We start from the raw sequence: 10,464 nt of genomic DNA, 5'->3' as shown, positions 1-10,464 counted from the left end.
TTTATGATAGGTCTTAATGATGAAGAACCATATCTCAATTGATCCTCTAAGTGAGTCTTAGTACAATTGTATGTCTAAGAAGAGGAATCAAGAATTGAAGAAATGGTTAAATCAAAAAGTCAATCATACTTCGTTCCAAAACAAGTCTTAGAGTTAAGATCGTGACAATGAGTGACAAGTATTAAGAAGGTTTATAACATTCATCAATTGTGGAAAGTTGTGATGTCTTGGATAAGACAAAGACCAACTAGGACCAAAGTTATGAAGTGTTTTGTCTTGATAAAAGCTACACTAACTCTTGAATATTTGTTTGTCAAGAAATGTTTATTGACAAGAGAATATTATATGTCAAGGAGTCAGTGGGAGTCTTAATGGTCTTGAAAAGTTTCAAGAACAAATCAAATAAACCTTATCAATCATCACTAGCACACGAGTTGAGGTTTACAACCTATCGTGTTGACATTACTTTGTTTCTGTGCCAATCCAATCAAGTTAATTATGCATGTGAGTTCTATGATTTCTCATTTTGAACGCATAAAGGGCAAATCACCTTAATCAATGAAAGGTACATTGATAGGAAAGGGTGAACCGGTTAACTACTTGGAAGACATGGTGGGCAGCTGTGCTACCATAAGGCAAGAAATCAAGATTAAGAAAGTTCGGTCCATATGAGTTTGAATTTGTCGTAAACTTTAGTTTTAAAAAATTCACATGGAAAGGAACACATACACCGTTTAAATCTAAGTGTCATAAGATTTCCTCCTTCATGAAAATGATTGTGAGGAAATGCTTTCACTAAGAGAGATTTTAAGAAGATAGTGATTGTAAAATTGCATTCTCAAATTCGATTATGGTTACGGTATCCCTTTCCACAATTTGAATTGTGAGGTTTGGCAATTAGTCTTAAGTGCTTAGACACACATATGAACTATCGAAGGCAAAGGTGTATAAGTTCAAGAAGCCTTGATAAAAGATTATCAAAGCACTAAGTATTAGAAACATGAACTTAAGAAATTCAATAAGGATTGTTTTTCTGAAAGTTAAGATGTTTATGAATAGATGTCGAAGCTAGTGGGAGCATAAGTGTTATGTTTTATAATAATCATCATGATAGTGGGAGCATAAATGTTATGATTGTATGATTATTAAGGCACGTATTGCAAGTTGGCAATATTAATTATTGAAAACAAGAGTTATACCTTGCAAAGTCGTAAGGGTTGTAAAGTTGTTTTGCTATAATTAAGGGAGAGAATATTATGCTTCATTTCAAATCTAAAGGCTTAGGTTGTGGAATGTTAATAAAATTTAGTCAAAGGTACATAGTGTGTTCTTAAAATTTCGATTATGATTACGACATTCCTCTTCACAATTCGAATTTTGAGAACATAGCAAATAAAACATTATGCGTCGTGTCCCAAACGCTTCGGGTATAGGATCGATTGCAAATGCTTTAATGTTTGACCATTCTAAATTTTTCCAAATGTCTAGCGCATTTAAGGGGAAAAAGGAATAGAATCGGTTCTGACTAAAATAATTAAACAACTATCAAAGGACAATCCAAAGTTCGACGAGGATTGGTCGCTTGTGAGTAGTTGGAAGTATAGTATTGGAAAATATGGAAATGTTTCCGTATTGGATGGACCATGTCGACATCATTACGAATAGATAAGATTCTATTAAGAATGAGTTGTCATATGGAAAATATGGAAGCGTGCCCATATTGGGAATTGAATATTGAAATAACTATGTCTAGATTAGAAACCTTTATACAAAAGGATGTTCAAAGGAATGTACTTTGAGTGAGAGACATCATATCTAAGGAATTGTCTTGTAACAATCTCCGATAGAGGACTTTGTAATATCATTGGCAATAGTCTTTGTGACTTTGGTGCAGTGACATTACGAAAGGATAGTTGCATAGAATGTTAGAATCTAGCATATTCTATAAGTAGCAAGAATTTGATATTCTTTCACTTATGGAAAAGGATTTGGAGTTGTGAAATGAGAAAGATTGGAAATGTGTTCAATTTGATCTATTTCACAAAGTAAGAACCATAGGTAAACATTGTGTGCATGCTAGGAGCATGGGACAAGTGTAATAATTCAAGTAAGAAGTTGATTACCCGAAACGACAAATAATGAGTAATCAATATGGCGATAAATAAAAGGTGTTTTATTTATGCTCAAAGGGTTGAGGCCATATGGGATTAGTATTATTCTTGTGTTTCACATTTGCATGTTTTGACTTCCAGAATAATTGAGTTTATTAAGAATAATCGAATTATTCAAACGGGCCACAGTCGTTCATATGTTGGAAGTAGATATGAATGAAGACTGTCATGAATTGGTGTGTGGATTGTCTAAAGAGAATTAGACATAAGCAAATGTTTGCTGCAACGTTCATGAGTGCTTATGAATATGAATTTGAGCATTGGATCAAACCCACGCTCACTTGGATCACTCCATGAATTGTATCACGAGTGATTGGTGAGACGATAACATCTTATATTCTTGAAACCGAGATGTGTTTGTTGTATCTTGCAAATCGGTTGCACATTGATAATATGATAATGCACTAGTAACTTGGTGTTATAAAACATATTGTTGTGTGTGATTCGGTGCGTGAGTGCAAGAAAGCATTGTATCAAAGTTTATCAATTCTTTTTATCCAAAGTAGGACAAAAGCGATATCTTTGGGCCCCTCGATGATTTAGTGATGACAAACGTAAATGCTCGGCCGGGCTAGGGCTAATTTGATTTGTTCAATTAGTCAGTCGTCATAAATCGGGAATCGAGATATAGTACAAGAGAATGATTTGAAAGCATACCTCATATGATATATAGAATGGAGGAATATATGATCCTTTATCTAAGGACACGTGTATCTGATAAGATCAGAGTTGACAGCGGCTTTGGAAAGCTACGATTGCAGATCAGGATCTAAAGTCATACGCATAATAGTTATTAGACTTATCCAAGTGGGAGACTGTTGGATTAGTGTCTAAGTCCATAACTATTTTGGTATGTACTTGACCCGATGGTGCATGGTCCTTTTGGGTTGCCTTCACCAAAGCAACTTGATTGGAGAAATAAATAAAGAGAGAGGTTATTATGATTTATTAATATGTTATAAGAATAATATATTAAAGGAGAAATCATATTTGTTTAATTAATATTGGTCAATAATTGATTAAGAATTAATTTTGTGATCAAATGTAATTAATTAAACTAGAGGGGCTGAATTGTAATTATGTGATATTTGCAAAATAGGGCAATGGTTATCCTTGTTGAAGGATGGACGAATTCAAGGATAAGGATATCCTTAAAATCGTTCAAGGTCCAAGAGATAGAGATTTTCAAGGCTTATCTTATGGTTGCTTGATGGGCAAGTAACTAGACAAGGATAAGGACTGAAACCCTAATCCCAACCCTATATAAAAAGACCCCTAAGGCCTTAGGATTCCATACACTTGATCCCTAGAGCATCTAAGGACGAATTCCTACCTCTCTCCTCTCTCTTTATACCTTCTCCATTTGCTCTTGGTGTTTGTAAGCCATTAGAGGAGTGACACTTGTGACTCTAAGCCTTTCAAAGTCAATTCAAGGAGGAATTGGGATTGTTATTGCTACATAACAGTCAAGGTAATATCATAAACCTAATTATATGTTAATATCGATTTCCATATGCTAGAATTAGGGTTTATAGTCTTGGATTCAAAGCATGTACAATAGAGAAACCTAAATCCAAGCATTAGGGTTTGTATGAGCACATAGGATGTCTTATGACCAAAACACATCAGATGTGACACTGACAACACGACATGGTGTTCCAATTTTTCATGATCAAAAGAATTAAACTGCGACACCACGACGTGGTAGGATGCCCATGTCGTGGTGATTGACGAAAAACCAAAAATGGAGCTCAAGGCTTTGCTCGAACATCTAGAGTATGCATTTTTGGAAGAAGGACAACAAAAGCAAGTAATCAAAACATAGGATCTTGCAAAACATGAAAAAGGAAGTCAAGTGGAAATGCTCAAGAAAAGACAAAGTGCCATAGCATGGAAGATTACCGACATCAAAGGAATTAGTCCCACCTATTGTTCGTATAAAATCAACATAGAAGAAGGAGCTAAACTAGTGGTACAACTTTTGGATGCTGGTATCATATGTTGCATATCCAATAACCAATGGGTGAGTCTGGTGCACGTGGTACCCAAGAAAGGAGGAATGACGGTAGTCACCAATGAAGAAAACGAGATTATTCCAACAAGAACGGTAACCGGTTGGCGTGTGTGCATCTATTATCCTAATCTAAATGATGCTACATGCAAATACCACTTTCCCATACCCTTTATTGATCAAATGCTCGAAAGATTATCCGGACATCTCTACTATTGTTTTTTAGATGGTTTTTGAGGATACTTCTCATTTCCTATCGATCCTCAAGACCAAGAAAAAACAACATTCACTTACCCAAGTGGAACTTTCAGATATAAAAGAATGTCGTTTGGATTATGCAACGCACCGGCCACATTCCAAACATGCATGATATCTATCTTTCACGACATGTTCGAGAAATTTATGGAGGTTTTCATGGATGATTTCTTGGTTTTTCGTTCCTCCTTTGAAGATTGCTTTTCCAACCTTGATCTAATGCTTGCTCGATGTGAAAAGACCAACCTAGTCCTAAATAGGGAGATGTAACTTTATGGTAAAAGAAAGGATTGTATTGGGACAAAAAGTCTCAAAATTGGGGATAGAGGTGGACCACGCAAAGGTAAACACTATAGCAACATTACCATCACCTACAAATGTAAAAGGGGTGAGAAGCTTTCTAGGCCATGCATCATTTTACCGCTGATTCATCAAAGACTTCTCAAAAATCACAAGGCCATTGACTCAAATTCTTTTGAAGGATGATCCATTTGACTTTTCTAAATTGAAAGAGAAATTGAGTAGTACCCCTTTTATGATCGCCCCAAATTAGAATCTCCCTTTTGAGTTGATGTGTGATGCGAGTGACTATGCATTAGGAACTGGTTTCGGACAAAGGGTTGAAAAGCATTTTCAACCCAACTACTTTGCAAGCAAAACTCTTTACCCTGCCCATGAGAATTATACTACGACCGAAAAGGAGCTTCTTGTTGTAGTTTATGCTTTTGATAAATTTCTCCCACTTAGTTTTATATAAAACAATTGCATATACTGACAATTCTACCCTTAAATATATTTTTGCTAAGCAGGATGTCGAACCTAGACTAATACAATGGGTGCTCCTGTTACAAGAATTCGACACAGAGATAAGAGATAAAAAAGGAATGAAGAATGTGGCGGTTGGCCACTTATCAAGACTTGAAAACCCAGGATTGGAAGAATTGGAAGACAACAAGATAGGAGATGACTTTCTCCAAGAATATTTTATGGTAATCACGAGAGAGGTACCTTAGTATGTGGATATAGCCAACTTCTTGGCTAGTGATTACTTTCCAAAAGACTTGACACTCTAACAAAAGAAGAAATTATTTTCTGAAGTTAAGTACTACTTATGGGATGAGTTGTACCTCTTTGGAAGTTGCACGGATGGAATTATAAGAAGATGTGTGTTCGGGAAAGAAATCCTCGAGGTCTTGAAACATTGCCATAGCGGGCGCACTGGAGGACATCATGGAGCCTAATACACTACAAAGAAGGTATTTGATTCTGGTTTTTATTGGCAAATAATTTTTAAGGATGCAGCCCAATTTGTCAAAGAATGTGATTCATGCCAAAGGTCGGGAAATAGTTCCTCCCGAAATGAGATGCCCCAAAATAGTATCCAAGATTGTGAGATATTCGATATTTCGGGGATCGACTTCATGGGACCTTTCCCAATGTCTCGTGCGTATAAGTATATCTTGGTGGTGGTTGACTATGTGTCTAAATGGGTGGAGGCACAAGCATTACCTATGAATGATGCTCGAGTAGTGGTTTGTTTTCTTAAAAAGATATTTTCAAGATTTGGTGTCCCAAAAGCTCTTATTAGTGATTGGGGAACCCACTTTGCAAATGATCAATTGGCTAGGGTGTTACAAAATATGGTGTATACCGTAGATTTTCAACACCATATCATCATCAAATGAGTGGACAAACCGAAGTCACAAACCGGGAACTTAAAAGAATTCTAGAGCGATCGGTTGGAGGAAATAAAAGGAATGGTCGGAAAATCTTGACGATGCACTTTAGGTATTTCGCACGGCCTCTAAAATACCTATTGGTACTACACCATATAGGTTGGTATATGGAAAAATTGTCACTTGCCGGTAGAAATAGAACATAAGGCATTTTGGGCTTTGAAGACTTGTAACTTTGAATTGGCCGAGCTTCATACCAACCATTTGATGCAAAAAAATTCCCAAGAAGAATTAAGAAAAGAAGCATACACTAGCTCCTTGATCTACTAAGATAAAATGAAGAAGTGGCACTCTGCAAGGCTAAGAGGGCACAATGATTTTCATGAGGTGCAAAAAGCTCTACTTTTTAATTCAAGATTAAAGTTTTTTCCTGGAAAATTACAAACTCGATGGGATGGGCCACTTATTGTTAAGCAAGTTTTTCCACATGGAGCCATTGAGTTAATATCAAGGGACACGACTCCCTTTAAGGTTAATGGGCATAGGTCAAGCTTTATGAAGAAGGCATGTGACTTGAGGAAAAAGAGGGGGGGGGGGGAGTTGTCAAATTTGGACAAGCCGAATCGACGTGAAGCAGGAAGGAGTCTGGATCATGACTCCTCAGAAAGAAGTGCTTGCAGGAGGCAACCTGTGGTTTTGAGCTTGCATTTTCTTTTCCTTTTCTTTTAGTTTCTTTATTTTTTCTTATTTTTGCTTTATTTATCCTTTATTTTTGCTCTTTCAATCCTCTGAACTTTTAATTGAGTTTCGAAGTGGATAGCACGGAACGAGTGTGGGTGGACATTTTTATAAAAAATTGACAAAAATGAACTTATTTTTACACCACGACGTGGTGAATATCCAGAAAATGATTACACAAAATTCAGTATATCAACATGATGTGTTAATTTCACCACGACATGTTGTCGGTTTAAACTCAATCAATTTAGGGTTTTTAGTCTCAATCAAAACTTTTCTTACTTTTTCAGCTTCACTTGTTTCCTCGCCATGTTGTTCTCTCCACGAAAACTCTTCAACAATTTCTTTAGTTCTTCGATTCCTTCCAACAAGGTATGGTTTTTATGCTATTCTCTTGCTTATAATCGAGTCTCAAGTGTTTATTAGTCTGAATTTACTTCATCTGAACAAGGTTTAAGGGCAATTTCTTGAACTACGGTTCCGATTTTTGCCAAAATTGGACCCAATTCTTGTTATTTCTACCTTGCATTTGTTGTAAACCTACTCGATTACATGTCGTAAACAAACTCTTGACTTGATTACATTTGATTAGGACTTGATTTGGTTCGAAATTGCACGATAAATCTCGATAGTTCATTAACCATGACGACTCGTCGTGCTAATTACTTTTTGGGCCTAATCTGTTTATGTTTTATCTTTAATCTTTCATATTATTGCATGGTTTGTTGTTTTTTTTTCTTTTTCAGGTCATCGCCATCCATTCTCATAGTAACCAACCCGGGTGTCTCCCCGACTTTCCTTGGTATAAATTACCTTGTGTTGTGGGTCCCAAAGTGTTTGCACAATGAAACGAGAGCCTTGATTGGATGAAGCAAAGGAAAGTCGATGTTCCTGTAGTAGTTGATTGAGGATGGATTGAACAAGCTGGATTTTTAGAGGGAGTTGAACCATTTTGGGTTAAGGATTTTGATGGGGCACAAAGGAGGTTTATGTGCGTGGCATGGAAGAGGTTGTTCCAAATTCAAGAAGTTGTCTATAAGGAGTTGGAGATTAAAATTTTAGCTATAGTTCCATTTCGAAGGAAAATCGGGTACGTTAGAGGAATGGAATCTTACGTTTTGTCTTGGGGGGAAGGTGAGAGTTAAGCCTCGCTAAGCTTGCGATGCGGAAAATCGGGTACGTTAGAGGAATGGAATCTTATATATATGGACCCCCCGTTTCTTTTGGTGGTGTTTCTCTCAGTCCGGGTGGGGAAAGATCGTCATGGTTCTCCATTATTTGGCGGAATGTTGATAACTCGGATTACACGACCATTTGGTATTCTAAACAACTATGAAGCCGTGTTTTTGACAGTCGAGTCTTAGTAATCCTTTTATCCTCTTTTGTATAAGCAGGAAAATATTTTGAATGAGTAAAAACTCATGTCTAGTAAATGTTTCTCTTTGTTAGTATTAAAGTTTATTGAAGAATCTGATGCAGTACACATGTAATATTTGCCATTTTTCATTCACCACACCGTGGTATCCATCGCTATGATGTGTTATCGTAGTCAGAACACGAAAAACAAATCCTCCGCATCCCACCGCGTTGTGTTCTCAAAGACCATGAGGTGGTGCCTTTTCAAGTCTGATTTTCAAGTCTAATCATATACATTCTAAAGTATAAGTGTCCAACTCTTTGAATCACATTTTGTAGCGGCCAACCACTTCCGTTTCCACACCCTTGATCGAGCTATCTTACACATAAGCCACACGATCCAATATGCATCTTCTATCCCATGGGAGTCTATTCCTTTTTCTCCCTTTTTAATTTTATGTTTTGCATAGCATGCAATGAGGGCATTGCATGAATCAAGTGTGGGGCAAGGGGTATATTGCATTAGAGAAAAAGCATTTGATTTTTCAAAATTTTGCATTGCTAGTTTTCACAAATTTGCATATATATAAACTTGAAACAATAGTTTAATTTAGGAAAAACTAGCTAATTAAAATCTTTGCCAGTATTCGATGGGATGATCAGAAGAGAACCCAAATATTTACCCAGGCCAACACATGTTATAGTGTATTTTTGGCTTCCCGTTTCCTAGTGAAAAGTCATGAAGTATGAAAGGTAATTTGGTAGCTTATATGATGTAACAAGTTCTGCAGCCTGAACCTGAAATTCATCCCAGAGAGCTTAAGTAGTCATTGCACCTAGACTAATGGCTCTAACCAATAAAAGTTTAAGTTAAGCTCCTTGCTTAATCATGTAGGACTTTGAGTGAAAAAAAGTGAGACATGTAAAAAAAGAAGAGAGAAATTAACGAAAAGTTGAAAATTTGTGGAGCTGTCAAAGTATAAATTCAAAGATAAAAATGCTAAAGAAATAACAAAAAGTGGAAGATACCATAAATTAAAAAAAAATGAGGTGAATTCAAAGAAATCAAAGATCAATTAATCAAAGAAGAGATGAATTCCATGTAGCTCCATTGTGGAATCAAGACTTGTAATTTTTCTAGATTATGTATGCTTGGAAGTTTAACCAAAAATACCTTGAGGTTAAGAAAGGTTTCGTGTGTTGCATTCGTAGGGTTGCAAAAATGAGTGTCGTATAAGTTAAGGGGTGAAAGTTCATATGTATTGTGAGTATTTAGGAATGGGAGGTTTTTAGGAATTATAGAGAAAAATACCCGCATTGCAGTCTTGGGATAATGGTTGGCCTTGAAATGGATTGTTCTTTGTGATATTGGTGAGATAATAAAAATCAATTTGCTTGAGGGAAAGCAAAGAATAAGTCTAGGGTATTTTGATATGTGCATATCTATACATCATATCTTAATATTTTTATGGCCTTTATAGAACAAAAGGTAATTAATTTGTTATGTATTCTGTTGTAGGGGTAAAAGATATGCTTGGAGCAGAAAGGAAGCTGGAAGCTAGAAGCTAAAGAATTTGATTAAAGATTATTAAATGAAGAAAAGTATATCGAACACATCGTAGAGACATCACAACGATGTGGGGTTTTTTCCTTTCCCGATTACCTTCGAGAACTTACTGAATACAGGATAATCACGAAGACCACAACGAGGTGGCCTCACCATGATGTGATGGTCTGTTTTTTGGGAAATTATAAATAGAAGCCATTCTCTTTGAATTGGGAAATTTTTGATGAGAGCTATAGACTATTTTTGAAGGCTAAGGATCTAAATTGAAGCTTGGATGTGAAGAAATCGGTTGTAGCTTGGGAATTGAGAGAAATAAGGCAATAACTTCTTAATTACGCTTTTATATTCTAGTTAAATCATGTCTTTGCATATAGAATTCATTTTTCTGACTTTAGTTGCTGAAATCATGGGCTAAAACCCCATGAAATTTGTTTGTCATAGATTTACTTGACTATATGTCGTTTGATTTATGGTTGGATTAAGTTTTTATTGGTTATTTGTTTAAGTAGCTTATTAAAGAACCTCTTGTGATTATGATAACTGTTTTAATCAATTTATTGTTGAGTTTAATAAAGTTTGCATGAACATCTTTCTTAATTGAGCTTGAATCTTATGATCTTTGTGGATTGAAAAAATTATAGGATTAGAGTTTTGATTAAAACCTAGGGTTAGATTGAAAAGTGTGTAAAT

This window comes from Lactuca serriola, chromosome 4 (assembly GCF_051521515.1).
Source record: "Lactuca serriola cultivar US96UC23 chromosome 4, Lser_US96UC23_V15, whole genome shotgun sequence".
Lineage (NCBI taxonomy): Eukaryota > Viridiplantae > Streptophyta > Magnoliopsida > Asterales > Asteraceae > Lactuca > Lactuca serriola.
The sequence above is the reverse complement of the archived record's forward strand: the minus strand, read 5'-3'. Positions refer to the sequence as shown.